This window comes from Vulpes lagopus, chromosome X (genome assembly GCF_018345385.1).
Source record: "Vulpes lagopus strain Blue_001 chromosome X, ASM1834538v1, whole genome shotgun sequence".
Taxonomy (NCBI): domain Eukaryota; kingdom Metazoa; phylum Chordata; class Mammalia; order Carnivora; family Canidae; genus Vulpes; species Vulpes lagopus.
This window is the reverse complement of record NC_054848.1, coordinates 102,766,556-102,785,157: the sequence shown is the minus strand read 5'-3', so window position 1 is coordinate 102,785,157 and position 18,602 is coordinate 102,766,556.

Here is an 18,602-nt window from a genome sequence, read left to right as displayed (position 1 = left end):
GAGAGAAGCTAGCTCTCCATCCACTCCCACCTGGAGAAGGGAGGCTGTAGGTTTGGGGAACACAGGGACAGCAAAGGCAGCTACATTGGCAGCATCTGTCCTATAGGCTCTGAAGGGTAGAAATGAACCGACACACTATGTGATCAGGGCAGGGAGAGGATTACAAAAGGAGGATGTACCAGGTACGAGCAGAGAGCGAGTTTTAGCCTTTATTCTCTCTAAGATGCCTGTGAGAGGTGAGGGACAGATCTGAGGCCACTCTTTTGTCCTGAGCCCTAATTTCACCCCTGGGCAAGGACAAACTTGGCCCCATGAAAAGGTTGTCCTCTGCCCTAGAAGGGAAGGTGAGGTGTCCTGCCAGGTCTCTGTCGACATCTAGCGGTCATTGGGGCATAGGACACCCAACGCAGGATGGGCGCGTGTGAGGCTGGCGAGTGGAAGAACAGGAGGGCAGAGCAGGGGTTCTTTACTTGGGGGTGGAGGGGAGGGGCAGGAGGCTCTGTGAAAGTTACCTCCTCCCCCCTTGAGCTATACTGGTGCATTTCCCCGTAGCTGTCATCCGTTCCGCCGTGGCTTTTGTGACACTCATAATTTAAGAACCACAGCTGGAGGGTCAGGAAGTGGTGTCCCAGAGAGAAGCTGGCTCTGGCCTGTGGGCCCTCCCACTGGGTCCTCAGCCTGGTGGGCAGAGAGGCCCCAGCTGGGCCCCAGCATGGCTCCCTCTGAGCACAAAGCGCGGCGCTTCGGGGGAAGTGCGTTGATGGTAATTTTTTTGGTGGCAGTTAGGCCCTCAGAGGACAGGGACAGGCCCTCCCTGACAAAGGCCTCTTAGGGCTGCTCACCTTTCATTGGCCCTCCAGGCCTGGCCTGGAAACACTTGGAGCTTTTCCTCTGCTCAGCAGCTGGATTCCTTCTCAGCCTCACCTGGTCCCACCCTGTTCTTCTTCCCCAGCTTTGATGTAAGACCTGGGACCCTGCCTTCTCCCTTCTCTGTAGCTGCCACCTCCCACTCTACCCTTTGGGTTCCCTTCCACACCCCCAAGCACAACTGCAGAGGGGATCACTGCCACCCCAGCTCCTCCCTCCCTGGGGCCTAGATGGCCAGCACATGAGCAACCTGCTGGGAGGGCTTCCCTCAGCACCAGGCAGAGACACATTCAGGACACACACAGCAAGGCTAACCTGCACAGGAGCCACAAGGAGCAAAGAACAGTCCAGAAGTCTCGAAGTTACCATGGCCAGTCTGCACGTTCCGTCTCCCTCTGGGTCAGTGAGGACACATGCAGGCCCACTTGGGCTCCTGCCCTCTGCTCTCTTCCTTGAGGGATGGCTCACCATACCTTCCCTGCTTCAGTTTGCTAACTTGAAGGGGAGTTGAGGCCTGGCCAGGATATCCAGACAGGAAGCTAACTGTGTGCCCCGTGTCCAGTGTTCAGTAGTTGTCTCCAGTTTGGATGGAGGAAGACTCCAACAGCCCACAAGAATAGACAGCCATAAAAAAAAAAAAAAAAAAAAAAAGAATAGACAGCCATGACCTAAAAGGCGAGTGTTGATGAAACTGGGAAAGTAATCAGAAGAAGGTAACAGAAAACAGGCATTAGGTTGATGGTTGTCACCTGGAGAAAATTTTTTTAATATTGATGTCAGGGTTTCATACCAAACAGAAAATTAGAATTTTCAGTATGGAGTATAGGCTTTGGTGTTTTTGTTTTTGTTTTTTTCAAAAGCTCCCTATGTGATTTGAAGGATCTTCTAGGGGTAAATATATGGCAGTAGGTTGTAAGATGAACTCAATTCAAGGTGCAAGAAGAGGTCTGATCAGGACGTTGGTGAGGCCCTGAAGACATTGACCTAGATCCTGAAATACTATGACAGTACAATAGTTGGTGATACAGCTCTGCTGAACTGAAACTTTCATAATACCTGTCCCCTGGTCACCCTAATATAAAACTTTAAGAGGGTCAATGATGAGTGTGATCATTGGGGATGAGAAACCTCCTTGATGTGTGGCATCCTCCAGGGCCATCCTGTTGGCCCACACACCATCCAGTCTCCTGCGTTGTACCTTTACACACAAGGATATCTCTCAGTGTAATGAAAACACAGAAAGTTTTAAATACTAGCAGGACTTTGGGAGTAATTAAAATGGCTGTACATAGACTACCACAGAATAGGACTAAATCACTGTGTTCTTTCCCATTTTATTGCCGAATAATATGAGAATCAATTGTTCACATATTCCTCATCACATCTGTTTCCAATACCTAAAGTTTAGCCTTTCCTCTATACCTTCTTCCTGCAGCTTCTACTTTATTCCATCCCAAGCCTACACTGAGGTGCCTACATCATCCTACTTCCTTTGTAAACGAACACACACACTATTTTACTACCAATCGATGTGCAAAACAATCTTCCTAACACCTCTTCTCAAATCCTCAAGCCACACATAGGCCTCACCATGCTTTGCTCTCACTTTATCAAATACCTACCCCTCACTTCATCTCTGAAACCCACCCCATTCCTCATCCTATATAAAATCATTTTTTAAAGACATAATACCAAGTAAGATGTAAACTAGATATCCCTACACCTGACATTCAAGCCAGTTATAATTTTCAGCATATCTCTCAGCCTCACCCACTGAGCCCCTCAGCTTTTATGATGTCATTTATTTTTAAAACAAACTTTTAATTTCAGAATAGATTTGTATTTACAGGAAAGTTGCAAAGATCATACAGAGAGTTTACATACCCCACACCCAATTTCCTCTATTGTTAACATCTTATATTAGTGCAGTGCATTTGTCACAAGGAACCACTACTGATATGTCATATTCACTACTGTCCATACTCTCTTTAGATCTCCTTAGTTTTTACCTAATGTCCTTGTTTTAGGGGGTCCAGGATCCCATCCAGGATACAGTTATATTTACTCGTCATGTCTCTTGGGCTCCTCTGAACTGTGAGCTTCTCAGACTTTGCTTGTTTTTGATGACCTTGATAGTTTTGAAATGTACAGGTCAGATATTTAGTATAATGCCCCTATATTGGGGTTTGTGTGTTTTTATTCTCACGATTAAACTGGCATTATAGGTTTTTGAGGAAGAAGATCACAGTGGTCAAGTGCCATTTTCATCATATCATGTCGAAAGTATATACTGTTAACAGAACTTAGTGTTGAAGTTAACCTTGATTGCCTGGGTGACGTAGTGTTTTTCAGGTTCCTCTATGATACAGCTACTTTTTTTTCTTTCTCTTATGCTGTAGTGTTAGGAAGTAAGTCACCACGATCAGCCCATTTTTACGGAGCAGAGAATTATGCTCTCCCTTCTTGAAAGCTGAGTAGCTACATAAATTATTTGGGATTCTTTGCATGGGAGATTTGTCTCTTTTCCTTCACTTAATTATCCAATCATTTATTTATAACAGTATGGACTCTTGGATATATTTATTTTATATGTTGAATTACAATCAAATACTAGTTTATTTTTTTGGCAAAGTTGTTCCCGCTTTAGTCATTGGGAGCTCAATCTATTGGCCCCTATGTCCCTTTGACAACTCCCATTGGTGCACTTTTTGGGGAGAACTTTTTTACTTTCTGGCACTGGAAGATGCTCCAGATTCATCTTGTATATTTCCTGCCCCAGTCTTAGAATCAGGCATTTCTCCAAGGAGTTCTGGCTCCCTTTATTGGAGAATGATATTAAAAACCAAGATTGGGGTCCTAGGTGTATTCATTGCTACAGGACTGCCACTTTATTTTTTGAACAAGTAATGTGCAATGTAGATATCTCTGAACCTGGCCTCAATCCATCCCTGCTACTTCATCTATTCTGTAATCTCATTCCAACATAGACCCCTAAACCTATCCCTTATGTAAAAGCAGTGCTTTCTACTACCAAATAATATAGCAGACAAACATTCTGATAGTTATAATACTCTTTGATTATATGTAAAAATCACTATATTTCACTTTAGTCAACTATAGTCAACTATAGCCAACAAGATGTCTATCCCCATCACTCCTTCTGTGACCGCACCCTATTTGTACTATGTACTGTTTTCTTGATGAAGTAATATGTAAAGTATCCATCCTTAGCATATTCCTTATCCTGACACTTTTTTCAGTGTATCAGCCACTGCTGACTTGACCTCTATCCCTGACCCCCATCCAAAAACTTCTCTTATGTAAAATCAGTATTTTCAATGTTTAATTATATAGAAAACAGACATCCTCCAACCTTCACAAAATTCCAGATCTATCCCATTCCTAACTCTTACCCTGACATTCATATAATAATCATGATAATAGGGGTGCCTGGGTGGCTCAGTCAGTTGGTTAAGCATCTGCCTTCTGCACAGGTCATGATCTCCTGGTCCTGGGATCTAGGCCTGCATTGGGCTTCCTGCTCATTGGGGAGTCTGCTTCTCTTTCTCCCTCTGCCCCTCCCCCACTGCTTGTTCTCATTCTCTCTCAAATAAATAAATAAAGTCTTAAAAAATCATGATAATAAAGATGCTATTTTATGAGCAGCTAGTCAGAAAAATAGACACACATGATGCTCAACCTGTCACTGACACTCTTGTGATCCCTTACTGCTACTAAGCCCCATTTCAATTATAAATTATTCTTTTTCAATGTCCAAGTAGTGTTCAAACAGCCACCCCAATTTCATCCTATCGCTGACCCTGATACCATCTTTAACTCTCACCAACTATTAGGCACATCCCTGATGCATTGTCCCCTGTAGTGCCTGTGATTGTGAGATAAGCAAGTTATATGAGAAAGAACTATCCTTCCTTCATTTTGCATCCCTCCCTAACCATCATCTTACTTTACATCACTCTTTTTACTACTGGTGATATTATGAACAGAAATCTCTGATCCTTATTCACACCATCGACAGCTGCTGTGTAATTCTTTCATTTTAAGTAAATCCACTACTTTATCTTATCATGTATTCCACCCCTGCCAAAAAAAGAACTTCTGCTATGCTCACCATACACGTGACCGTCATTCGTCACTGAGCCTTACATCATACCTGCCAGTCTTCCTAATCTTCACATCCCCCCTGAGAACCATGCTGTTCTATGTGTTCTATGAATCCCCCACTTTCCAAAATTACCTAGTCACACAACAGACAGAACTGATTCTTGTGTCCCGGGTGCTGGCTTTGGCCTAGCCCCCAAATCATCTGTTAATATAAATAAAATCATAGTTTTAAAAATTAAGTGATGTTTGAAACAAGCATGCCTGACCCTTTCCACATATCTGAAACAAAATGATCTACTATCTGCAAAAATCACTTTTAAAACATTTGCAAGGAAAATGAAAAATAGTCTTCTTCAACCCTGACCTAGTCCCCTTTTCTGACACTCTTCATAGCTATTCCTTATCACATCACTGCACTGACAAAAACCCTCAACCTCACCTTATCTCCACTCATAAGCTCATAATGAAATCCTCTATGCTGTACCATATCCTACTTAAAAATTATTATTCTTAATTACTGAGCAATTTGGGAAGTCAGTCTTAATACGCAACTAATCCCAGACCTTCACTCTAACCCTGACCCTCTTACCTTGGAATATTATTTGTTTTTAAAAATAAAAATAAATGTAAGAAAGAGAAATCTCTTATTCTGTGAAAAACCTGGGTGTTGTTACCAAGCAATATACATTATAATTCAGAGACTAAATGGGGGATTGTAACACTGGGCCTGTTAAATGAATGGACATGAATAGACAGCTTCACTTATAAAATGGCCACTGGAGTCCAAGGTGGCACTTTCTGTTTCCTGTTATCTGTTGGCACTGGTGATCATCAGTGGATATAATTTAGCTTCATAAATGCGAATCGGAGGAAGAAAGAAAACAGATCATTCTGGGAGAATGAGGTTGGAGGTATTAATGAATGTGGCTCTGTGCGTGTGTGCATATGTGCATGCATGGGGGGACAGTGTGTGGGGGAGTTCGCTTTCTTTTTTTATTCTTTTGTGAGATTTTTTTTGCTGTTTTTCGTTGTTTTAAATTGAAGAATAGTTGACACAAGATGTTATAGGGGTTTCAAGTGTATGCCTCTTTCTTCCCTGCTCCTTTCTCTTTCTGCCCTCTCCACTCTTGCCTTCCCTGTAATTGCCATTTGTGGTCCTTCCCCCACAACTTCCAAAACCTGGATGCGGAAAGATGTGTGATAGCCACTCCCCACTCCTCCCTTCCCTAGTATCCCAGATGGTCAGCACCCAGACAACTCTTATTTTATTTTAAAAGATTTTGTTTATTGAGAGAGAGAAAGAGATTGAGAGCAGAGAGAGAGGGATGAGCAGACTCAGTGCTGAGCATGGAGCCCTTAACATCAACACCCTGGTTCTGTAGCTCCCAGCTGCATTTTGACTCCATGATAGTCCCTGAACCAAGATCCCGGTGGTCTTTTGCATTCTCCTTTGTTTTCTGGTCCGCTCAGCTTGTTGAGAGATGAAGACCTGAAGATAGAAAGTGCTCCCTTGATTCTGTGTGACAGTGATCTGAGAGGCTCTCCAGAAAGTGTGACCACCTATTCTCAATTCACTAGGCCTCTGTCTTTCACTCAGGAATGAATTCCATTGGTTTCTTTTTTTTTTAATTAATTTTTATTGGTGTTCAATTTACCAACATACAGAAAAACACCCAGTGCTCATCCCGTCAAGTGTCCACCTCAGTGCCCGTCACCCATTCCCCTCCAACACCCGCCCTCCTCCCCCCTTCCACCACCCCTAGTTCGTTTCCCCGAGTTAGGAGTCTTTATGTTCTGTCTCCCTTCCTGATATTTCCCAACATTTCTTCTCCCTTCCTTTATATTCCCTTTCACTATTATTTATATTCCCCAAATGAATGAGAACATACACTGTTTGTCCTTCTCCGATTGACTTATTTCACTCAGCTCCATTGGTTTCATATAAAATTATATCATAAATAAAGTTATAACTTCTGTTCAGAGGTCGTTCTAGTATACTCCTGGGCCCTGGCCTAACATAAATACTAGTCTGGACCATCATATTCCTTCAGTGATGCCATCCTCATGAAGAAAACGTAGGTTTGACCACAGTGAGGTTTCCAGAAAATGCCCTTTCTCTAAGTAGGAAACAATGTGGGTGAAAATATATTCAGTCCTAGATGCAGGGAACAGCAAACTCTTTCTGTAAAGGGCCAGATAGTAAACAACTTAAGCTTTGCAGGTCATATATAGTCTCTGTTACAGATTCTTTGTTTTATTAAAAAACCATTTAAAAATTTTAAAACTATTCTTAGCTTTCAGACCTTATAGATACAGGTCACTGGTCAGATTAATTGGGTAGGCCATGGTTTTCAAACTCCTGTTGAGACAGTCTTATCTCATAAATCCATAAAGACCATTTCATGGCCTTTCCATAGTACCAGTATGAGTTTATGATGAATTTACCTTCTCTGACTACCTGAAAAGGGACTATGGAATTGAGTTTTTTATATAGTGTGATGGAGGGAAAAAGTTTCATTTGTGCACATAGATCCTCAATAGCTCTGAGACCACTTATCAAAAAGGCAGTCATTTCCCCACAGACTTGAAATGCTACCGCTGTCATATATTACATGCCTTATCCAGATAGCTATGGATTTCTCATCAGTAAGTACAGAGGCTGGAAGACAATGGAAGACCTTCGGGAAAGTGTTGATGGGGGAAAAAAATCAACTCAGAATTCTGTTATCTGTTGAAAATATCCTTCACAAATAAAGGTGAAATAAATGTTTTCAGACAAAATGAAACCAGGATTATTTGTCACCAGTAGACACGTGCTAAGATAAATGCTCTAGGACATTCTACAGGCTGAGGAAGATACCAGATAGGTTACACGGATCTTCAGGAGCTAATAAAGGACATTAGAAATTTTGGGGGCACCTGGGCGGCTCAGTCGATTAAGCATCTGCCTTCAGCTCAGGTCATGATGTCAGGGTCCTGGGATGGAGCCCTACCTTTGACTCTCTGCTCAGTGGGGAGTCTACTTCTTTCTCTCCCTCAGGCTCTCCCCACTGCTTGTGCTCTCCCTGGCTATCTCCCTGTCTCTCAAATGAATAAATTAAAAAATCTTTAAAAAAAAAAGAACATTAGAGGGATACCTGGGTGTCTCAGTGGTTGAGCATCTGCCTTCGGATCAGGGCATGCATGGTCCAGGGTCCTGTGATTGAGTTCCACATTGGGCTCCTGGAAGGGAGCCTGCTTCTCCTTCTGCCTATGTTGTATTTCTCTGTGTGTCTCATGAATAAATAATTTAAAAATCTTTTTTTTTTTTAAAAAAAAAGAACATTAGAAATTTTGAAGCATGCCTGACTGGCTCAGTAGATTAAGCATCTGCCTTCAGCTCAGGTCATGATCCCAGGGTCCTGGAATCGAGCCCCACATAGGGCTCCCTGCTCAGCGGGAAGTCTGCTTCTCCCTCTCCCTCTTCCTCTGCCCCTTCCTCTGCTCATGCTCTCCCTCTCTGAAATAAATAAATATAATATTTTTAAAAAAATAAATTTTGAATAATTGGGTAAATACCAAAACTGTATCTCTACTTAGTTTCCTTAAAATACATATGAATGATTAAAGCAAAAATTGTAACATTTCATGAGATTTATAATACATATAGAGGAATTACATGTGACAACTACAGCATAAAGGACACCAGAAAATGGTAAATGGACAATTATTGTTGTAGAGCTTCTCTATTCTGGATGAAGTGGTAAACTTTGGACTCTAGGTACATTATGAAAAGTTAAGGATACATGTAATATCATTAATTTTTTATTGTTTGTCCATTTTCTAATTTATTTTTACCCTTTTATTTGTTATCTCTTTTCTTTTACTTTTATTAAGGTTAATTTGCTTTTTTGAGCTCCTTAAGGTGGAAGCTTCAATCCCTGGTTTTAAAACATCCATTTTACATATATATATATATATATATATATATATATATATATAATATTATTTTCATCATTTGCAATTCAAAAATATTTTAAAATTCCATTGTATTTCTTCTTTTTTAACCCATGAGTTGGAAATGGATTGTCTAATTTGAAAATATTTGGAGATTTTTCATATATCTTTAGTTTTTTTAGTTCAATTTATTTTTGTTGTAGTCAAAAAACATATTCTGAATAATTTCAGTCCTTTCAAAATTTGACACTTGTTTTTATTCCTGAGAAATTGGTCTTTACAGGTGATTGTTCCATGTGCATTTAAAGAGAACATGTATTTTTCCATTGCTGTGCAGAGTGTTTATGTAAGTCAATTACATTAATTTGGTTGATACTATTACTCAAGCCTCTCAAGCCTCCTCTATTCTTACTGATTTTCTGTCTACTTGCTTTTCTAATTACTGGGAGAGGAGTATGAAATTGCCAACTATAATCGTTGATTGGTATATATCTTCCTTTAGTTCTCTCAGTATTTGCTTAATAATTTTGGAAACTCTGTTTTAGTCTAATATGTTTAACAATGCCCTATTTCCTTGATGAATTAATCTTTCATTATTATGAAATATCCTTCTTCTCCTCTGATAATATGTTTTGTTCTGAACTCTACTTCCATGACATTTATATAGCTACTTTTGCTTTATTATGATTAGTGTTTGTATGATAGAACTTTTTCACTTAATTTTAGTCTATCTTCTGCAGATTTAACGTCTATTAAACATCAATCATATGAATGGGTTTTCCTTACTTATCCATATTGGCAGTTTCTGCCTTTTAAATATGATTGGAGTTTAGTCCATTTATATTTAATATTCATATGGTTGGGCTCACACTTACCATTTTGCAATCTTGTCTATTAGTCTCATCTGGTCTTCTTTTAATTATTTAGGTGCCATTTATTTTTTTTAATTTTTAATTTTTTAAAGATTTTATTTATTTACTCATGAGAGACACAGAGGGAGAGAGAGAGAGGCAGAGACACAGACAGAGGGAGAAGCAGGCTCCATGCAGGGAGCTCCATGTGGGACTCGATCCCAGGTCTCCAGGATCAGGCTCTGATCCAAACGTGGCGCTAAACCGCTGAGCCACCTGGGCTGCCCTTTAGGTGCTTTTTTTTTTTTTTTTTAAAAAAAAGGTTTTATTTATTTATTCATGAGAGACACAGAGCGAGAGGCAGAGACATAGGCAGAGTGAGACACAGGCTCCCTGCGGGGAGCCTGATGTGGGACTCCATCCAAGGACCCCAGGATCATGACCTAAGCCGAAGGCAGACACTCAACCACTGAGCCACCCAGACATCCATAGGTCCCTTTTAACGTACCATCTTACTCCCTCTCTTGACTTACTAGATATACCACTATCTGTGGTAAATGCTAGAGATTAAAATACAAAACCTTTATGATATTCTACTGTCAAATATTTTACTAGTTTATGTATTGCATTATATTAAAATAATGCAATAAAGCTATAAGAGGATGTTTCCCTACTCAAATATTCTGGTTTTATTTCCAAACATTTTACTACTACGTGTTTTATGTATGTATGTATTTATATATTAAAAATATTTTATTTATTTGAGAGAGAGAGCACAAGTAGAGCAAGGGGCTGAGGGAGAAGAAGAAGCAGACTCTCTACTGAGTGGGAAGCCACTGGCTCAATCCCAGGACGGGGAGATCATGACCTGAGCTGGAGGCAGACACTTAACTATCTGAGTCCCCCGGGTACCCCATTGTTATTTTTATTTATGTAGTCAATTTCCTTTAAAGAAATTGAGAATATATAAAGCCTGTTTCATAATTTATCTGCATATTTATTTTTTTCCAGAATTCTTCATCTCTTCTTTGTAGTCCAGAGTTTCCATATGTTATCATTAAACTTCAGTGTGAAGCACTTCCTTTAGCATTTATTCTGGAGCAGGTGTGCTGGTGACTAATTCCATCAGCTTCTGTTTGATGTTTTTATTTTGCCTTAACTTTTGAAGGCATTCAGAAATGTGACTGTGTTTTTCCTTATTTCAGTCTTCTTTGTGTTATTTGGGTTATTTGACCTTCCTCAATCAGAACATTTACCATTTTTACTGAATCTGATAAATGACTTTTATTTTTGCAAAATTTTTTCTGCCTTCTACTCTTGCCATTTCTCTCTTTTCCTTCATGAACTCAAGGTACATGAATGTTGGTTTGATTCTCTCAAAAGTCATGGAAACTCTTTCCATGGAGACTCATTTATCTTTATGCTTAAGATCAGATGATTATTGTTATGTTTCATCTTCACTGATATTTTTTCTGCAGTGTTGAACATGGTATTCGGCATCCAGTGAATTTTTCATTTCATATAATCTTTTAATTTTATAATTTCCATTTAGTACTGGTTTTAAGTTTCTATTTGTTTATTTACTTTTCTGTTTTGCTTCCTTTTTGTTGTCAGACTTTCCTTTAAATCTGCAAATGTATTTGTAATGGCTCTTTTTTTTTAAAAAATATTTTATTTATTTATTCATGAGACACACACACACACACACACACACACACACACACACAGAGGCAGAGACAGGCAGAGGGAGAAGCAGGCTCCATGCAGGGAGCCCAATGTGGGACTTGATCCAGAGACTCCAGGATCATACCTTGAGCCAAAGGCAGACACTTAGCTGCTGAGCCACCCAGGTGTCTCTAAGAACTCTTTTCATGTCTGTATTTGTTCATTCAATGTCTTTGGCTATATCTGGGCCAGGTTCTATTGAATAATTTTTCTCTTGGTTATGGGTCACATATTCATGCTTCTATGTACATCTAAAGTTTCAGATTGCATACACACACATATTCCTATAAGCATATAAGGGAATCTTCTTCGGACTTCACAAAGACTAAATTGTAATCTTTGTATCTCATACCATTGATTTGGAGGAGTAAATCAAGTTTTTGGACTTTTGAGATCAATCCTCTCAGTTTGCTAAGAAAAAGAAAGAGAAAATCAAAGACTGTTTTCTCTACTTTATGATTACCTACAACCATAAACACATTTGAATTCTAAGAGTGTATATGCACAAAACAAAGGATCTGGAAGTCTTCTAAGCAAACTACTGCTAGGATCTACCTCTCAAGAATGAAAGGTAGATTATGTGTTAATTATATCTCAGCAAAGCTGGGAGGAAAAGAGAATATAAAGTAAAACCTACAGGTTTTAATTAGACCTGTGTCAAGGATTGAAATTTTGAACACAATAAGAGATGGTTTTGAAATGCATAGAACATAAGAAAAAATGGTCCCAATATAAATTTAATGAAACTGCAATTTTTAAAGGATTATTTATTGCAAAATGCTATTTTTCTATAAAAATAGACACAGTTCTGTGTGCATGCTGGAATGATTATATGTCCTACCTTTAATAGTCATGTGTCCAAAATCTTTGAGCAAATTATTATTTACCATAAAATCCAGTTTTCTTGGATTTAATAATATTTGAAATGTCCTTTGCCATAAAAGTCTTGAGAAAAGCGTGAAAAAAAGGAAAAATTTCAAACCACAAGAAAATACCATATATAGATCATGTCGGTTGAAAGTTATAGGAAAAGAGGGATACCTGGGTGGCTCAGTGGTTAAGCATCTGCCTTCAGCCCAGGGGGTGATCCTGGGGTCCTGAGATCGAGGCCCACATCGGGCTCCCTGCAGGAAGCCTGCTTCTCCCTCTGCCTGTGTCTCTGCCTCTCTCTCTCTGTGTCTCATCTGTGGGTGAATGTGTGTTTCAAGCACCTTGTGAGCAAATAAGGAGAGTTTATTAATGAACAGTAGGCTACATTTATTTAATTAAATAATATCAGCTTTCCTGCATAGTTGTACATCTTGTTTACAACATTTAAACACAGTTACCCATTAAGCTGTCCATAGTGGTTCTTTGGGATAGCTCAATTGAGACAAGGTATTTCCATATATCTTCCAGAGATTTGTGTATTCTTTAAGGTTCTTCACAATGTTTATATTATATTTCAATAGCAAATCCGGAACAAATATGTACAGAAAAATTTATTGGTGACAACTTGCTACATTGACCTCCTAAGACCTAAGGAATGTATATGAGCATATACAATAGGATTGAGGATACACCATATTTTACAAGTCTTTCTCTGTTTGAGAGGGCATTACCTGTGAATTCCTGCACTTCTTTATAAATGGCTGCTGTACCTGGGTTTATTTTTAAGAAGCATGTCTAATTTTGAGGGGCGTCTGGGTGGCTCAGTCCTTTAGGTGGCGTAGCTGACTCTTAATTTTGGCTCAGGTCATGATCTCAGAGCCCTGGGATAGAGTTCTATGTCAGACTCTGCACTCAGTGAGTCTGCTTGTCTCCCTCTCCCTCTGCTCGCTCATGGTCTCTCTGTCTCTCTAAAATAAACAAATAAATCTTATTAAAAAAAGAAGCATATCTAATTTTGAGAAATTCTAAATGTAAGAGCCTACTCTTTTAAAACTACCAGTATTTCTGTTTTTTTTTTTTAAAGGTTTTATTTATTTATCCATAGAGACAGAGAAAGGCAGAGGCACAGGCAGAGGGAGAAGCAGGCTCCATGCAGGGAGCCCAACATGGGACTCAATCCAGGGTCCCCAGGATCAAACCCCGGGCTGCAGGCGGCGCTAAACCGCTGCACCATCATTAAATATTTCAAAGAATATTTAATGATGTCTGGAAAGTACTCCAGTTACAATAAGTGCAGAAAATATATTTGAATACCAGAAGTATAAAGGAATTTCAACTTTGTTTTTTAAAAAGTTATTAGTATATTATATAAGCTTGAGGTGAGGATGACTTTTTAACAGTCTTTATTCTTTTTTTTCCCCTACTCTTTTTTTTAAATTAATTTTTATTGGTGTTCAATTTACTAACATACAGAAAAACACCCAGTGCTCATCCCGTCAAGTGTCCACCTCAGTGCCCGTCACCCATTCCCCTCCAACACCCGCCCTCCTCCCCTTCCACCACCCCTAGTTCGTTTCCCCGAGTTAGGAGTCTTTATGTTCTGTCTCCCTTCCTGATATTTCCCAACATTTCTTCTCCCTTCCTTTATATTCCCTTTCACTATTATTTATATTCCCCAAATGAATGAGAACATACACTGTTTGTCCTTCTCCGATTGACTTATTTCACTCAGCATAATACCCTCCAGTTCCATCCACGTTGAAGCAAATGGTGGGTATTTGTTGTTTCTAATTGCTGAGTAATATTCCATTGTATACATAAACCACATCTTCTTTATTCTTGTTGGGAATGCACTACCTTTATTTTTGACCTTCTGATTTCTCAAAATTTCAACAGTTTGCCTGAAGCAGGTATTCCTTTTGTAAATCTCTTGGATAATAAGGCTCTTCGAACAAGAGAATAAAGAAATTCCAAGTTCTCTAAATATATATGTATATGAATATATGAAAATTGTATCAAATAATGATGAAGATTTTGTTCAAAACTACCTTCAGCATGCATTCAATTATGTTTAAAGAGAAACAAACACACATTTGAGTATATTTGTATATATCCATCTATATGTGTACACATGCATAAAAATTATGTATTTTTAATAATGGTAATTGTTACAATAAGAATGCAATTCAACTTCATCCAAACTTCACCCTCTGTGTCCATATGGACATATAACTTGGGCATTTATTATCCAATAAATATGTCCAATAAGTTGGGCATATGTTTGTCTATATATGTGTATGCGATGCATATAGAGGTATATCTGATTCTATTGTGCTGCACTCTATTGAGCTTCACACATACTGCATTATTTGTGAATTGAAGGCTTGTGGCAACCCTGCATTGAGCAAATCAGTAGGCACCATTTTTTCCAATAACATTGGCTTACTTCATGTCTCTGTGTCACATTTTGGTAATTCTTATATTTCAAAATTTTTTATTATTATTATCTTTGTTATGGTCGTCTGTGATCAGTGATTCCAATTCATTTAGATGATAGCATTTTTAGCAATACAGTATTTGTAAATTAAGTTATGCACTTGTTTTAGACATAATGCTATTGTACCTATAACAGACTACACTATAATGTAAATATAATTTTTATATGCAGTGGGAAACCAAAAATATTATTTGACTCACTTCATTGTGATATTTGCTTTACTGTGGTGGTCTGGAACTGAACCCACAATATCTCTGAGGTATGCCTGTGTGTATATACATATACAAACTGATATTTTGCTTCATAAACAATACATTTACATTAAAATGGAATTATTCATACATCACATTTTGAATCATATTTTCATTTCTGTTTCCTAGGCAGTTTGTCATTATCACGAACAATTTGTAAGACCTAAGTTTTAGTAAATAAACAAATACAAAGGGAAACATTGATGAAAGATTATTGATAACTATAAAAAATGCAAATGCTTTCACCTTGAAGCTTTGATAGAATACAAAGACTTGTACTTGATAGAATACACCTGGATCACAATGTTAGAATGATGTACACACAGACTTTATTTATTTATTCAGCAATGTAGTCTATTTATTTTAAGATTTTATTTATTCGTGAGAGACACAGAGATAGGCAGAGACAGGTGGAGGGAGAAGCAGGCTCCATGCAGGGAACTTGATGTGGGACTGGCTCCCGGAACTCAAGGATCATGCCCTGAGCCAAAGGCAGAGGCTCAACTGCTGAGCCACCCGCTGAGCCACCCAGCCGTCCCAGCAATGTAGTCTATTTTTAATAAATAAAATATAAAGATTAAATTATTTTATTTTATTTTATTTTATTTTATTTTATTTTATTTTAGTTTAGTTTAGTTTAGTTTAGTTTATTCCGGGGTGGGAGAAGGAGAAAGAGAGGGAGAGAGAGAACCTTAAGTAGGCTCCATGCCCAGCACAGAGCTGATTGGGTGCTCAATACTATGACCCTGAGATCATGACCTGAGCCAAAATCAAGAGTTGGATGCCCAACTGAGCTACTCAGGCTCCCCAAGATAACATTTTAAATAAAAATGTAGGTTAAATTTTTTGAGAAGGGGAAAAATCCTATATTTTCTGAGGCACACTTGTGTAGTTGTGATTCAATATTTATTTAAGACTGTATATGTAAAGGTGCCTGGATGGCTCAGTCAGTTAAGTGTCTGCCCTCAGCTCAGGTCATGATCCTAGAGTTCTGGGATGAGCCATGTTGGGCTCCCTGCTCAGTGGGAAGTCTTCTCTCTCCTCCTCCTTCTGCTCCTCTCTCTTTCTCACTCACTCACTCTCTCTCTCTCTCTCTCTCAAATAGGTAAAAAAAAAAAAAAATATATATATATATATATATATAATACATATATGTTAGCATAGTAGAGATTAGAAAATGTAATCTTCAAATCATAACTGCGGGGTGGCATCATAGACATTAAATTTCCAGTTGTTAAATAAGTGTCTTATGAACTAAACATTTCTTCATTGAGATCCTAATATTTTTAGTGAATGTGGCAATCCACAAACACTTTGCTGATGTTTTATTTACTAAAACTCAGGTCTTGAAAATTTTTCATGAAAATATGATCCAAACCAGGACATACACAGATATCTCATTTTAATGTAAGCTTATTGTTGTGTATGAAGCTAAGTATACCTGTTCCTGGGTGTATATTGAAATTAATGCATGACTATATGGAAACAGAGTTTTTATGTGTATGCTGAGACAAAATCCAAGTGTTTATCAATGGTAATAGCAGGTACTGTTTATGGCAGCACTTTACTCTTGATGGGCATGCAGTTATTTTTTGAATTCTTTGCAAGCATCATGTCTTAGTTACTTTGGAGAAAATGCTATATAACTGATCCCAAAGACATAATCACTGACATGCACTTACACAATAAAGTCATAGGGAAAACACTGATTATACCTGTGTGCCAATGTTAAATGATGAAACCATGAGGCTAAATCATGTCCCCTCTGGCTGGAATTTAAACATATTTGAGGATATGGACAATTTTAGGAGTAGCATGCAATCTTGAGAGCCATCCAGATATTTTTCTTGGGGTTCCAGACAAAGAATTGCTTCTCCCTAGATACACCAAGGACTAATGCCCTTGCCAGAAAATGGAGGAGGACTCCTAGGGTATTTGGGAAGTGAGCCAGGTCAAAACCACTTCTATTGGTGCTGAGATTTGCTCTTTTCCAAGCCCTTAGGTGCAACCATTTCCCCCTTAGGCCTGGATCCCTGAGGTTTGTTCCCTGATATCCCAAGACAATTTGGTACCAAGGGAAAACACTGGAGATAGAGTGCTGAGTGAAGAAAAAGTAGAAGGGCAAAGACTAGGTAAGTGGAAATTGAGTTCTTGAATGGAAAAGATGCCTGATGAGAGTGCAGATTCAGGCCCCAGTGTGATTGCCATGGAAATCAAAAGCAAAATCACGATAGTGTGAGCAGGTTTTTTCAAACTGGGCAAGAAGCAAGGAAGCCATATTTCCTGCCGCCTTTGTCTCTGGTCATATTTTTTTCACACCGGTCGGGCGGGAGAAGAGGGCATGTAGGTAGTCTTAGATAGAATTTCTGGAGCAACACTGCCATCGTGAGGAAATCTCTGGAAAAAGCCCCAAGGCTTCTCCGAAATGACTTACTTTGGAAAGGTCCATTCAGTGGGGAGGTTGACTGGCTGGGCCCCGAACTTGGGCTCAGTGCCTCCACCAGAGGCCTCCCTGGAGCTGTGAATAAAGGTGGGGTACAGGTGTCGGAGGTGGCTGGTGGGGAGGCAGGGCTGCCAGCAGCCGCCAGGAAGTCAGGGCACAGGAAGTTGTGGGGTGGGTTCTTGGTATTCGCCCTGTGTGGGCGGGACCAGAGGAAGCCACTAACAAAGTACTGGGCCTTTTCTGTGGGTCTTTTCTCCCAGCCTCTCTTAGCACGTGGTGTTCCCTTACTCTGGGATGCTGGACCTTTTTGGTAGCAGGATCTGAGCGCAGAGGACAGGACAATTCCTGGTGGCTTATAGCACGACCCAGTGTGCTTGCTGGAGATCTCAGATGCACCCAAATTGGAGCTGGGAGAGTCTGGAGACGGAACCACCTAGCCAAGCCAAGAACAGTTAGTACTTCTGCTACAAGTTCAGGCTTTGCACAAACTGATGGGAACCAAAAAAAGTGAAGAAGAATGAGGATGAACCCACATTTCAAAAGTCCTTTTCTGCTGGAGGTGGCATTACCTGTGACCTCGCTTCACTTCATACATGGCTGTTGGAGCAGGTACATTGTAAAGAAGCATGATTGTTTCTAGAAATGTAAAAACAGGTGGCAAAATTTTAAGACATGTTGAAATTCCAAAGAGTATTTGATGATGTTTCTATAAGCATTCAAAATGCATGGTAGGAAAACTTGTTTTCATGCTTAAAGTAGAAGGGAATTTGAACATTATTTTTAAAAAGTACATACATGTGCAAAGTGAAGAGATAAGAATGCATGGCAATTTTTTAAGTGGTTATTTCTTCTGATCAAGGTACCATTTGTTTTCTACTTTATAATTTCTTAAAATTTGAATGCTCTGCCAGCAGCAAGAATAACTTTTGTAATTTCTTGGAGTAGAAAGGTTTTCTATGGTAGACATAAAAATATTTTCAAGCACTCAAAAATACATACTGATAGACAAGTATGCAAATGGCTTAGAGTAGTGCTCA